The sequence below is a fragment of the Amborella trichopoda genome, chromosome 13 (genome assembly GCF_054954075.1).
Source record: "Amborella trichopoda isolate Santa Cruz 75 chromosome 13, AtrichopodaSantaCruz75HAP2 v2.0, whole genome shotgun sequence".
Lineage (NCBI taxonomy): Eukaryota > Viridiplantae > Streptophyta > Magnoliopsida > Amborellales > Amborellaceae > Amborella > Amborella trichopoda.
In genome coordinates, this window is record NC_142348.1 from 16,020,427 (window position 1) to 16,034,237 (window position 13,811).

Here is a 13,811-nt window from a genome sequence, read left to right on the forward strand (position 1 = left end):
GTAAAAAAAAAAAATCAAACTTTTTTGAAGAGAACACGGTCCATTATTTGTAACATCGAGTCGACTTCTATTCTTAAAAAAATGAGTAGAATGCGGTTTGATTTTTGTAACATCGGACCGGCTTCTATTCAAATAAAACTTCAATTATTTTTTTTATAGAATGTTGTTTGATATTTTTAACATCTGACCCGCTTCTGTTATAAAAAGAAATGAACAAAATGTAGTCAGATGTTTGTAACATTGGATCGGCTTCTGTTCTAAAAAACATGAACAAAATGCGGTCCACATTTTGTTAAACAAAAAAAAAAAAAAAAAAAATTTGTAGTTGTGAAATCACATATTACTGGCCATTGATTTATTGCTCCTTCTACATTGGTGAAATGCCATCATATTTTTTATACCCATCCAAAAATCGTATATTGAATATTTATTCTGTAGAAATGCAAAACGATAGCAGCATGCTATTATTATGCATTGCATTATAAGAACATGCAAACAAATATTCCATTAATTTTAAACTTTAGATGATTTTCATCATCGCTTGAACATAATAGAATATTTCAAATTTACAACATTTTTTGTACAGGCCCAAACAAAAGCAGACAACATAAAGAGTCCTATGATAGTCCATGCCTCGTCTTGCACTGTTTCTGATACCCAGCCAAAAATCGTATATTGAATATTTATTATGTAGAAATGCAAAATGATAGTAGCATGCTAGTTTTATATATTGCAATATAAGAACATGCAAACAAATACTCCATTAATTTTAAACTTTAGATGATTTTCATCATCACTTTAACATAATAGAATATTTCAAATTTACAGCATTTTTTGTACAGGCCCAAACAAAAACAGAAAATATAAAGAGTCCTATGATCGTCCACGCCTCGTCTTGTACTGTTTAGCCCCTTGTCCTGTTCTCTAATTGTAATGCCTTAACAAGGTCGTGATCGCAGGTTGAATCGTCGCTCAGGTAAGGGGGACCACCTCTACTACCTCTATAAGCCCAAGCAAGGGGACCTCGTCCTCCAGCTCCTCTGCCTATTCGTCTGCCTCCTTCTCCCTATTCGCCTCCTTGGCCCCTGCTTCCTCGTCTGCCTCCGCATCCTCGTCTGACTTCTAGTTTGCCTTCTCCTCGTCCGCCTCTTCATCCTTCTCAACAACTTGCACCTTCGGGTTAGACAGCTCTCGACATGCAACTATTACATGCTCTCGAGCGATGGGCCCCATATTAGTAGAATCCAATGTAGAACTAAGGTGTTGCAATGTGCAGTGCACCTTGCTAATCTGCAAAGAAGGCAAATATTGTAAAATGCTTGTCACATGACAAAAAATTTTAACTGTGAAATAATTAAAAATAAATAAACAACTTATACTTACCATGTTCAAGTTGTCAGCATATCCTCTTGGGGTATATATTACACCCCTTGGAATTGTAGGGTTCCAAATAGTCGGCCTAAACACCCTCGAGTACATTACCTATACTCTGTGGAGGGCACCCCATCCTCAATATCAGCATCAATATTATTACCCCCAGCCCAGCATTCATAACGATCCTCCCATAGTTGGATTTTAAGGGCTAACTCCTGTGCCCATGAATCCACTAACGCACCATGCTTCTCTCCTTGTCCCCATTTCTTTGGATTTGGAGGAATTCCCTGCTTCAAACCAAACTGTCGTAGAACTCGCTCTGGTAGATAGCACTCCGCAATGTTATAAAAAATAAGGTAAGAATTGCACATTGCGGAGGTGAAAGTACCCACTCATCCTGAACCATTTGGCCATTATTTGGTTCCATGTTATATGGTTGCCATAGAACCTACAATTTGAGAAAAATAATATGAAACCCACAAATAATCACACAAATAGTTAAAGTTTTACATTAGGTTATTCAATGTAATTAAAATTTGTAATGAAATAATTGTGATTGTGCTAACCTTTGACGAATCAAGGACATCGATCTCCTGACGGTAGTAGACTTTAATGTTTGAAGGGTTTTTCTTTGGAGCGGGAGGTCTTCATTGCTTCGCTTGTGCCTCGCCAACTCTAACCTTTTGTACCTCATCACTAGGTCGCAAAGTGGGAAAATATTCAAATGTCCAACTCTGCAAAATGAAATAATGACAAAAATATATTAAAGTTTATCGACCTATCAGGTTTTGGAAATTGAAATCACATAAAAACATTATCATACAAACTCACAACTAACCATAAACAATTACCTGAAAAAGCGTTGCCGACCCACTGAAGTGGGCTTTTTTTTTATAACGAACTTATAAAAACAGCATAATAAATAGGTTAGAGTCACAGTACCCCATGCATATCACCCTGCTATGTCAAAATCCTCGAAAAGCTTTAGATACCTTGTGGGCACCTCATTGCCCTTCGCGTTAAAAAAAATTGTGCTCCCAACAAAATACAACAAATAAGTGAGCATGTGCCACTCAACCACCTCATCAGTAGCATTTAGTAGCAATATCATAAATCTCTCCTTCAATCAACAGAATTTGATAGTCACTAACTTATCAAAGGAACCTCCTAGAGAAGCTCCAAACCATCTATGCAAATATGAGTGATAGGGAAGGTAATCTTCTATAATGATGAGGTCCCCAATCACATTAAGCCGAAATATCATCCAAATATCGTGGAGCGTAAGCCTCTTCTCACCGACATGATCATTAAAGTATATTGAATTGGTATCGGGCCACCATCTTTCAGCCATTGTAATAATTAGGCTGTGGTCGACCCTCTATGGCCGTAGATTTACAAGGGACAATATCCTTGCTCTAGCAACAAGGGCCCTTTGTGCCGGTGTCAACAACCTAGACCAAGTCTGGACGTTACTCCATCTCTCGTCAACAAATTTTTTTTTTTCTCTCTGGTTAAAATTTAAAAAAGTCCTTGAATTGTCATTTATCAAGATAGTGTTGATCAAGTAGGTAGGCATTCTCAAGTTATTATAAATATATTTACCTCTCTTTTCCAAACATCGTTGGAGACGTGCTGCCTTTGCAAGTATAGGAGCCGAGGCTGAGCTCCTTGGTCTACTACTTGGTGCGGCATAATATATATTCCTATATCAAACTTTCTTTTTAGTAAGCATATTTCGTGAAGGAACTTAAATTGAACAACTGAACAAGTATTCAAATAATCATCTGGGAATTTAAATAAATAAACATATGTCAAAATTCAGCTTAGCTTGGAATTCATAACTAACAATTTATTCAATTTGAATCATAAATCCATCCAAATTGCAACTGAAAACAATTTCATTCATCAACATATTTCTATCAAAAAAAGCTTTCTCTAAATAGAATTTACTTTCATAAATTCATCAAAGAATCACAGAGAAGAGTACATAACAGTGCTTCTGATGAATGAATTGCTTTACAATCATATTTGGAGAATCAGTTTTATGGGATAACAATGCTTCTGATGAATGAATTGCTTTACAATCATATTTGGAGAATCAGTTTTATGGGATTCTCTTTATATAGAGAGACATATATTAGGATGCTATGTCTATGAAAGAAAATGGGATGCTATATGTAAAATTGGTTTACAATAACTATGTGTTAAATTCCAAAAGAAAAATTTTCAAATATTAAGACAGATCTCAAGATGTTAGATTTCACATTTGATGGTTAAGGGTTATTGTAGCCTTCTTGCATCTTGCACCAAAAGTAAGTGGCCTTATAATATACAATCCCAAATAATTCAATGTAAGGTTTTGGTTCATCATAATTTAAAGAAAGGTATTTAAAGGAAATTTTCCAGACTGATAATTGGCTTGCGTGGTTGAGATTATTTTTAATAAAGCATCTAAAATTCATGATGAATCGCCCAAGTTCTCTTCATAATGCTCTTAGCGACAATTATCTTCAGTAATTACCCCAAAAAAAATCTTCAGATCATGATAAATTTAATGTCGATGATAGCTTTGATGATATCTTTAAATGCATGTATCACAATATCACCTATTATAATGATAAGAACCTTTCCCAATAATAATATATGCAATCTAAAAGCTAATTCACAACTTGAATTTGAAAAGAAACCTAAAAAATCTTAACAAAAAAAATGAGCAGCAATTTGTTAGGAGCTGACAATTAATATGCAAGCTGAAGCTATTATGTTGGATAGCAATTATATGATTGATTTCCAAATTAAAAGAGATGACAATATCCTGATAAAACTCCACACCAATAATGATAATTGTCACTAAGATAATGCTTTCTGAATAAGCTGACAAAAATTTCATTTAGTTTTCAGTTTTACAAGATACAATAACATACTAGAATCTTAAAGAAAACCCTAAACCTTCAATCCTTAAACCCTAAACATTCAATCCTTAAACCTTCAATCAACAACGAATGCCGGCGAGAGTCTTAGGTTGAAAAGGAGGGAGAGGCTTGAGAGCAAGGTGGATTCACAGAGGGAAAGAGAGGGAGAGAGAGTTTTAGAAAGAGAATGAAATTTAAGCGAGAAAGATGGGAAGATTAAGGGGTTTTTAACCTCAATATCGGTCTGATATTTCAAACATCGTACTGAGACTAAAACAATACAAAAAGTTGAAGACGATTTAATGGGATCATGGGGGTTTTAACGGGAAGGGGTTAAGGGGTAAAGTTGTTAAAAAAAATTGAGGATTCCATTCTTCTTAGTAATATCAGCTCAGGCCAAACCATTATAACGGACGTTTTTCTGGTCCCTATGTAAATTTTCCTAAAAAAATTTGTCATCCATCTTAAAGCACGGTAATAAGTGAACTAACCAAAACCGTGTCAAGAAAGAAAATTGGGAAAGATGAAAATGTCATGTTTTGGTTGATGCAGTTAGTTAAGCAAGCCTTGTCCTACCTTTGATTTAAATATTCTACCAAATTTCTCTTGCCAAAAGTTGGGCACAAAGTACGGGACCTTCTCCCCTATTCCTTAATTCCATATAAACTCTAAACAAATAACTTATAAATAAATAACTATAAAATGACCAAACAATCTCCGAGAATTTCGGCTTCGAGTCCGGATCAAAATTTCGTCGCGTTTCCCACTCCCTTCGATTTCTATTGACATTACATTTCGGCACAACTCCGGAAGGAACCCGAAATTTCGGTCCCCGAAACCGTGCGCCGGACAGAAAGGTGATGATCGTATCCGATTTAACTATTCGTGGGATCATGACTCTGCCCTTAGTGGATGCGCAATAAATAAATACAAAGCACCTATGGGGTGCTCCCGTGGGAGCACAGAATTTTTTGCCATGAATAAAAGGCGCACCTTTCAAGTCTTCAGGCATTCTGTAATTCCAGGAAGTTGCGGCAAAAATGGGGGACTCCATTCAAAATTTCGTTCGCTTCCTAGTTTTAATTTGGGGGACAAGAGCTTTTTCTCTCTCTCTAAAAACCGAATCTTTAGAGAGAGTTTTCAGTCAGGAAGGGGGTATTTGTGGTACATTTATTTGAGGTCAAGGCTTTCAGCACCATGAGTTTGTAGTAATGAACGATTCTTCTTTTCCTTACTCCCTTTTTTTGACTTGGAAATGGCATTTGTATTTTTGGAGAGAGAGATGTGTTATTTAGTGATGGTGGCTGAAATTGCAGGTTAACAAAGGATGGTTATCTTCTGTCAATGCATAGAGTGAGGAGAGAGCGTTCAAATGCGCCCAACAAGTTGCCTGTGCTTCTTTACCACGGGATTTTGCAGGTTATTTCTCCCTCTCTCTAAATTGTGAATCCATTGTATCCGACTCGACTAATTTCCTCGGCCGCCTATGGGCAAGGCTAGTTTTGTCTTATGCAGATTTATTTGATTATATGGAATAATGTATCATTTTCAATTTAAACATATCCGAGGGCTATGTCAGGTAGTATGCATCTCATCAATGTCTTTTATGTAGTATGCGTCTAATCAATGTCTTTTTTGTAGTAACTTTTTTTGTTTAGAGGTATTTTAAGTAATTAAATATGGATAAAATTGAAATTCTCAATAGAAAGATAAAAACATTTTATTTACTGGAATACTCGTATATATGAGTACCTTAACATAGTCCTATAAAAGAAGTGCTGGGATCAAACCCAAGACCCCTCGTGAAGAGGCATTTTAAGATTGGAGATGCAACTCCTACATGCCATTCTAGAAACAAAGTAAAGGCTACACTCTATCAATTAATTTTTTACTTTACTTTTTTTTAAAATAAAAAAGCTAGGGCTGGACTTTGGAGAGTTACTAAGACTTGCCCCAATAACTTAGCTCGACCAGGTCTGCGTGCCTTGAATCAATGCCTTGAATCAATTTTCAAAATACTGTGAAACCATAAAGTTTGCCTTGGTTAGTTGATCTGCTAAAGGGATTTGTTAGGGGAGGAAATACGAATTTGTTAACACGACGAAAGTGTCTTCTGCACACAAAAACAAGAAATTTATGTATATAACCCGTTATGTCATAAGATATACTAAAAAAATGTTGTAACGTATTATTTATTAAAGGGATTATATACAATGAGATTCTTTACTTTAGAGAAAATTACATGTATATCCGTTATACTTTACATTATTACGGTTACATGTAATAGTTTCCGTTATTACTCATCTGTCCGTTTTTTATCCTTCATAACGTTTTTTTAAAAAACAAACATTTTTACCTTTTTTCGGATGTTCAACATCCGAATTTATGAAAATTTCGGATGTTCAAATGCAAAAACAACCAGCTAGAATTGTCACTTACAAATTTCGGATGTTGAACATCCAAAATTTTGCGTGCCAAGACTTCTCGCACACGGGCGGAAACTTATATATGTTTATTTTTATAATGTTGTGAAAAATCAATCATTAAAAGAACATACCCCTTTTTACTGTCCGTAATGCAGTAACCCACAAAGTTGAAGAGATTGACTCACTATTTGGACGTGATTGATACCGTTTTTACTCTTTCTTTATACGGTTGATTAATTAAAGTTTATTTATGTATTATTATTTAGAATATTTAATTTTGTTAATAGCATTTGTTGTGTATTTGAGATTGACATATGGAATTTGTTTAATATTTATGAAGTTGTTTTTTTATATAATTATTTGTTGTTTGTATCATGTTGATACATTGTATTCTTTGTTTTGGCGAAATAATTGTTGAACTTGTTTGTTTGTAATAAAATTTGTTGTTTATTTTGTGTTTATGTGAGTATTACTCACACACTATTTCAATCTATTATGTAATACTCAGATTTTATGAACCCTAAAGTACTTAAAAATATCTCAATTTTTGGTAATTTTTTTATAACACTAATTTTGCTATTCATTTAATGCATGAGTATTGACGATCGCTACTGACAATTTTAGTAGTACACTATTTCAATGTATTATGGAATACTCAGATTTTATGAACCCTAAAGTAGAAATATACCAATTTTTGGTAATTTTTTTGTATTGATTTTTTATAACCGTAACTTTGCTATTCATTTAATACAATAGTATTGACGATGGCCACTGAGGGAGTGCAACTGGTATTCTGATATGGAAGGTCATTTAAAACGAATGCCGGACGTGTTATTTATAAAGGAGGAAAATTGAAGGTCGCCAAGTATATTGAGAATAATTCCTTGAAGGAACTAAAAAGTCATTTTGCAAATGTAACCAAGTGTGATCCAAACAAATTAGCTATTATGTACCACAACACAAGTCTATCTAGTGGGCTTGATTTGATTGATATTAGTAATGATATAGATGTATCTTTTATGTTGGGAGGGGAATCTTCAAGATTGTACTATATATTGTCGAGGCACAACAAGAATTTGTTGTTGAGGGCCCATCTTCAAGGACTATGTATATCTACAATTTATTTTTTCATCTGTAAATTGCTTTATTTTAATCTTATATGTATAAAATTGTTGCTTCATCTTACACTCTATCTTTTGTCAACAGTCAACGTAACACTTTACCTGCTCAAGATCAAAACATTGGAGTGGTGTCCAACCCTGAGCTCGTACCAGAGCATGATATGGAGGACATTGAACCACTAAATGTCCATGTAGAAGAGTTGGTAACGAGGTTCAATTGAATGTTGGGCAATTTTTTGAAAATATTAATGAATGTTGGCATCATCTAGTTGATTTTGCAATCCACAACAATTTTGTTTTGAAGTTTGACAAAAGTGAATTAGGACGGGTATGGGCAAGTTGCAAGGCAGATGGATGCACATGGCAAGTGCGGTGCTTACGAGTTGGTAGCACCGCATACTTTAAAGTGAAGTCTATGGTTAAGGAGCACACATGTAGTGGTCCAATGGGGAGGGTCCATCAGCCACTAGCTCGTAGTGATTGGGTGGCAAAAAGGATTAAAAGCCTCCTTCTTGACCAACCAAAAATTAAAATAAAAGACATTGTAAAGGATGTTCAACATGATCACGGGGTCAAGCTTTCCTACATGCAAGCTTGGTGGGGAAAAGAGATTGCTAGAGAGATAATAAATGGATCACATGAACAACAATACCATGATCTCCCTCTGTATATTGAGAAGATCGGAAGAACTAACCTGGGAATCGAAGTTCGCATCCACACAGATGAAGGCAGGTTCAAACGACTATTCATTGCCTATCGTCCATACATTATGGGGTTTGTCAATGGATGCAGGCTACTAATTGGTATTGATGAAACATTCCTAAAAGGAAAATATCAAGGCATTTTATTGTGCGTTATCACGGTAGATGCAAATAATGGGCTCTTCCCATTGGAATTTGCAGTGGTTGAGAAGGAGAATTACCAGAGTTGGTATTGGTTCTTATGTATATTGAGTGAGCTCTTAAATGGGTACCCTAATTTGCCTATCTTAATCATTATATCAGATCGACAGAAAACCTGCCAGAAGCAATAGAGAAATGCTTTTAAACATGTTTTCCATCATTTTGCATGCGACATATGGGAGAGAACTTCAAGGGCTTTATAAAAAGGTCAGCAAATACTGAAGCATTGCTAATGCTGTTTTGGAAGGCTGCTCGTAAAGCGATCATTGGTGGGTTAAAAAAAATAATGTTTGATATACAGTGTGCCGACCTAGAAGCATATGATTGGATTAAGAATATTCCACCAAAATTTTGGGCAGGTGCCTATTTTCCAAGGTCTAGATGCAATCATCTTACATCAAACATGGCCGAGTCTTTCAATGTTTGGATTTTATAGGCTCGAGAGAAGCCGATCATTAAAATGCGTGAAGAAATAAGGATACAATTGATGACCAGGTTTGAAAATTAGGTAATACTTGGAGCGACGTGTTAGTACCGAAAGCCCAAGAATTACTTGACATGCGAAAGATATAGACTCGATTTTTGCACCGCCATGGACACGCTTTTTTACATCCACTATCTTGGGAAGAAGTACGCTATTGATTTAATGCAGTGGACATGTAGTTGTAGAAAATGGCAACTCAGTGGCATTCCTTGTGCCCATGCTATTCCAGCCATTAACCATATGCATATGGATCCCACTATGTACTGCCTTAAGTATTTTATAGTGAATATTTTAGAAGGGCATTTGAAACTCCCTTTGCACCTGTCCTGGATGATATTGAGCTGACAGGTATTTACAACCGAACAGTGTTGCCACCAAGGACTACACGCTTTTTCGGTAGGCCAACAAAGCAACGAAGAATATCCGAGACGGAACATCCTATCATCAGGCCTTTGAAGTGCAAACGATGTGGCTCTGAGGATCATAATAAGAGGACATACAGAGAACTGATAGAGTGAACTTGATGTAAATATTGTATTCTTGTATGGAATTATGATTTTCATGAATTAATGAATTGAGTGAATATTGTGTTTTTGTTGTCAAATTTGTGTCAGCGCAATCAAAATTCTTTATTGTCATAAATCTTCTAATGGATGAGTTTGTCAATCTTTGTGTAGACATAGATGATTGAATATTGGAAATCTTTGTGATAGCCTTAAAATAAGAAAAATGAAATTCATATCCATACATCTAGAAATGAATTATTCTCATATCCATGCATCCAGAAATGATGTCCATTTTTTATCATGATAATGCATCTTGATGTCCATGATCAATGTGATGTCTAAACAATTTCGAATGTTCAACATCCGAAATTGACATATTTTCAGATTTTCAACATCCGAAAATGGAACTGTGAAAATCTCACAGTGAGTTTTCAGATGTTGAACATCCGAAAATATGATATTTTCGGATGTTGAACATCCGAAAACTCACTATGAATGTGAATTTCCAGGAGCTTCCTGGATTTTCACAGTGTATTTTCAACATTCGAAAATGTAATATTTTCGGATCTTGAACATCCGAAAAGACACTGTGAAAATCTAAGAGGCTCCTGGATATTCAAAGTGAGTTTTCGAATGTTCAAGATCCAAAAACTCATTGTGAAGATCTCACAGTAAGTTTTCGAATATTCAACATTCGAAAACTCATTGTGAAAATCCAGGAACTAAGTTTTCGGATGTTCAACTTCCGAAAATATTTCTTTTTCGGATGTTGAAAATTCAAAAACTCATTGTGAAAATTCAGGAGCTTCCTGGATTTTCACAGTACCATTTTCGGATGTTGAACATTCGAAAACTCATTGTGAAAATTCAGGAGCTTCTTGGATTTTCACAGTACCATTTTCGGATGTTGAACATCCGAAAACTTACTTCATGGACTGTCACCGTGAGTTTTCGGATGTTAAACATCAGAAAATATGAGATTTTCGAATGTTGAACATCTAAAAACTCACTATGAATATGCAGGAGCTTCCTGGATATTCACAGTGAACATCCGAAATTGTTTAGACATCACATTGATCATGGACATCAAGTTGCATTGACATGACAAAAAAATGGACATCATTTCTGGATGCATGGACATGAGAATAACTCATTTCTGGATGTATGGATATGAATTTTATTTTCTTATTTTAAGGCTATCACAGTTGTTTTCCTTGCTGGTTTTATGATTTGGATGCACAATTGCTGTTATTTTCTCCAACATCTATCACAAGAAGGTAAATAATGTTAAATTAATAAATCCCATTAATCTTATATCGAATGTATACTGGATAGATCTAGGCAGTGATATGATGCTAAACTCAATATACATATGCAACCACTAACAATCAAATTTCACCAAGACTCCAAGTCTTCTCAAGATGGCCAATAAGCACAACAACACACATTGATATCAAGAGTGATATTCTGCAATATATTTAGTGAGCAGTAATAATACAAATGCTATAGCTTTTCATAAAAAATATGCTAACTCATTACAAACTTAGGATCCTCAAAATGACCCATTACAAAATGACCCATTACATGTCTCGCCTTCTCTTAGGTTGATACTATTTATTTCGTGTGTTGTATCTTCTGGGTTCCTCAACTGCAGGTTGTGTGGAGGGAGCCAGGTCTTCTACAACCCGACTACTTTGACCCACTTCATCATCTCTGGCGTCGTCAGGTACAGTTTAGTCATTATATTGACATTGTAAATGCTCCATCCTGGCTTCTACGTCACCCATATCGACAGGCACAAACTTAGACAACATTTCAAACGTGTCGTTAACGCGATTAAGAACTTCAGGGTACCACTTCTGTCTAAGTGTAAATGCCTCTACTAACATGACTGTAGATGCCTTAACTACACTAACCTGCACAACAAGGTTACATAATTAGTATGTTTAAACAATTGAATATAACTAATAGGTAAATAAAATACTATAAGAATTTATAAGTCAATATAAACGTACCAACTGGTCCTCATAACCTCGACGCCTCATTATATATTGTGGTTCATGAGCAGGAACCACTTCTTCTTCTTCATGGATATGAGGTTGCAATATGTCTTTGGGTGGGTTAGCGACATTATGTATCAAAAGATGGGACACCAAGTTGTACCAGGTCTTGTACTCCTCTGTGGGCAACCCATTATCAGTATCTTATTGAATATCAGGCATGATGCGGTCATGGCAAGACAACCAGTTAGCGATTTTATCTGCATTGACATTTTGCCAGTATCGTTGTCCAACTTGTCTGCTTGCCTCTTACCAACAACCAAGGGATTCCTAGGAATGCCTTGTTTTACTCCAAATTGCCAGCATACTCGCTCTGGCATGTACGGCTCGACAATATCGTCAAATATCAAAGTTGTAGGGTACATCGCAGTTTGAAATGCCTGCTGCCTATCATATGAAATGACCTCATCAGGGTTGAAATAGGGATTCCAAATTACATGTTATATGATCTATAATCAGTCAAAAAAATAATTACAATTACTTAAATACTATTGAAAGAAATCAATATCAAGTTTAACACTAACCTCATTAGGTTGGAGGTTATCAATTTCTTGTCTGATGGGAGGCATTAAGTATGTGGATTGCCATGATATTTCTTCGGTGGCTCCCATCTTTTGGCCCGAGGAATATTTGGAGGGATACTATGAGGTATGGGCCTCATACGTATAATATGCTCATATGACCAGCACTGCAATAAATTGAGTATGATAAATATTTAATATATTAACAAAGCAGTCTAAACTATTACGCTTATGTCATATACCAAAACAAATGGTTACATGCATGAGAGTGGCTAAACCACTAAAATGTCTTCACTTGAAAGTGCAAGCTTTTCCAAGTGAGCGATAGAGGAATGCAAGGGCTGCAGCACCCCAAGCATATGTGCTGACACCCTCAATATCTTCAAAAAACTGCAAGTACCTTGTTGGCACTATTGAAACTAATGCATCAGCGACTATGGTTACACTAATGAGGAAGAGCATATATGCTCGAGTATATCTATAAACTTGAACTGGGGTTGCATCAAGTGGCAATTCCCTAAAATTCATCTTCAACCATGTATGCCTCAGGCTTACCAAGTTTCCATCAGGGACTCTACCCAAATTATCTTCTATAAACTTTTGTAGGTCCTTGATAGGACGACATGTAACTGGGTCGCCATCCACAGTCAATCCTAATATCTCGTATACATCAAAAAGTGTTGGTGTCATCTCACCAATATGAATATTGAAATGAAAGGTATTGGTCTCAGAACACCACCTCTCTATATTAGCTACAACCAAAGGATGATCAAGTCGGCTAGGCCGAATGATAGCCAACGTACCCGACCCAGAAGCATGAACTAACTGAACTTGTTCTCTTGTTAATTTCCATTCATTTAATTGATAATTCTTCTCATCAATTCTAATTTTTTCTTTCTCCTGAAACACAACAAATAGACAACATATTAGAATCAATATATATACATGTACTTTCCATAGGATGTTTGAACCAGATTACCATATATTGAAAATTAACAAATAAATAGAATGGGCAGATGAATATATACATATACTTGTCCTTACCATATGAAATATGAGCAATGTTCTGGATGAAGTTGCAACAAACTAGGGTCCTGAGGACCTTTTGGATATCCTCCATCAGGATGTAAACGATGCATATTCACTGAAATCCCATATGGTCACCATGTTAATCATGAGGCTATACATGTAGAAATTAGTTGGATAACAAAAAAATAATAATGACATAATATTGATGAAGAAGAACATCTCTACAATCCATTGATGAAAGAAGAACAGTGCTAAAATGAAATTGCTATGCTAGTCCAACTAAGGATCGTATACTTGAAAATATAAATCAATCAGTGAATATGGTGGCCAAATAAATAATTGATTCTTTGAATCAAACTGACAACTAAAACAAATTCAAAGAGTTATTCAAAAACCACTTAACAACTTCTATAATTAGCTACAACGAAAAAACGGTCCCATATCTAGCTCTTAAATCCAATTTAATATCTCTACTT

General features: G+C 35.5%; 2 long non-coding RNA genes across 2 annotated transcripts; one reads left to right on the forward strand and one right to left on the reverse strand.

Annotated features, from left to right (window-relative positions):
- Positions 1-759: 759 nt before the first annotated feature.
- On the reverse strand, positions 760-3,079 carry LOC110006736 (uncharacterized). The gene is made up of 4 exons (XR_002279961.2): positions 2,226-3,079; positions 1,941-2,108; positions 1,384-1,822; positions 760-1,290 (listed from the first exon to the last, which is right to left on the reverse strand). It is a non-coding gene; the product is annotated as an uncharacterized LOC110006736 (long non-coding RNA).
- A 1,993-nt stretch (positions 3,080-5,072) lies between these two features.
- Positions 5,073-9,861, forward strand: LOC148779050 (uncharacterized). Its single transcript, XR_016046806.1, has 3 exons — positions 5,073-5,494; positions 5,603-5,705; positions 7,919-9,861. It is a non-coding gene; the product is annotated as an uncharacterized LOC148779050 (long non-coding RNA).
- The last annotated feature ends 3,950 nt before the right edge of the window (positions 9,862-13,811 follow it).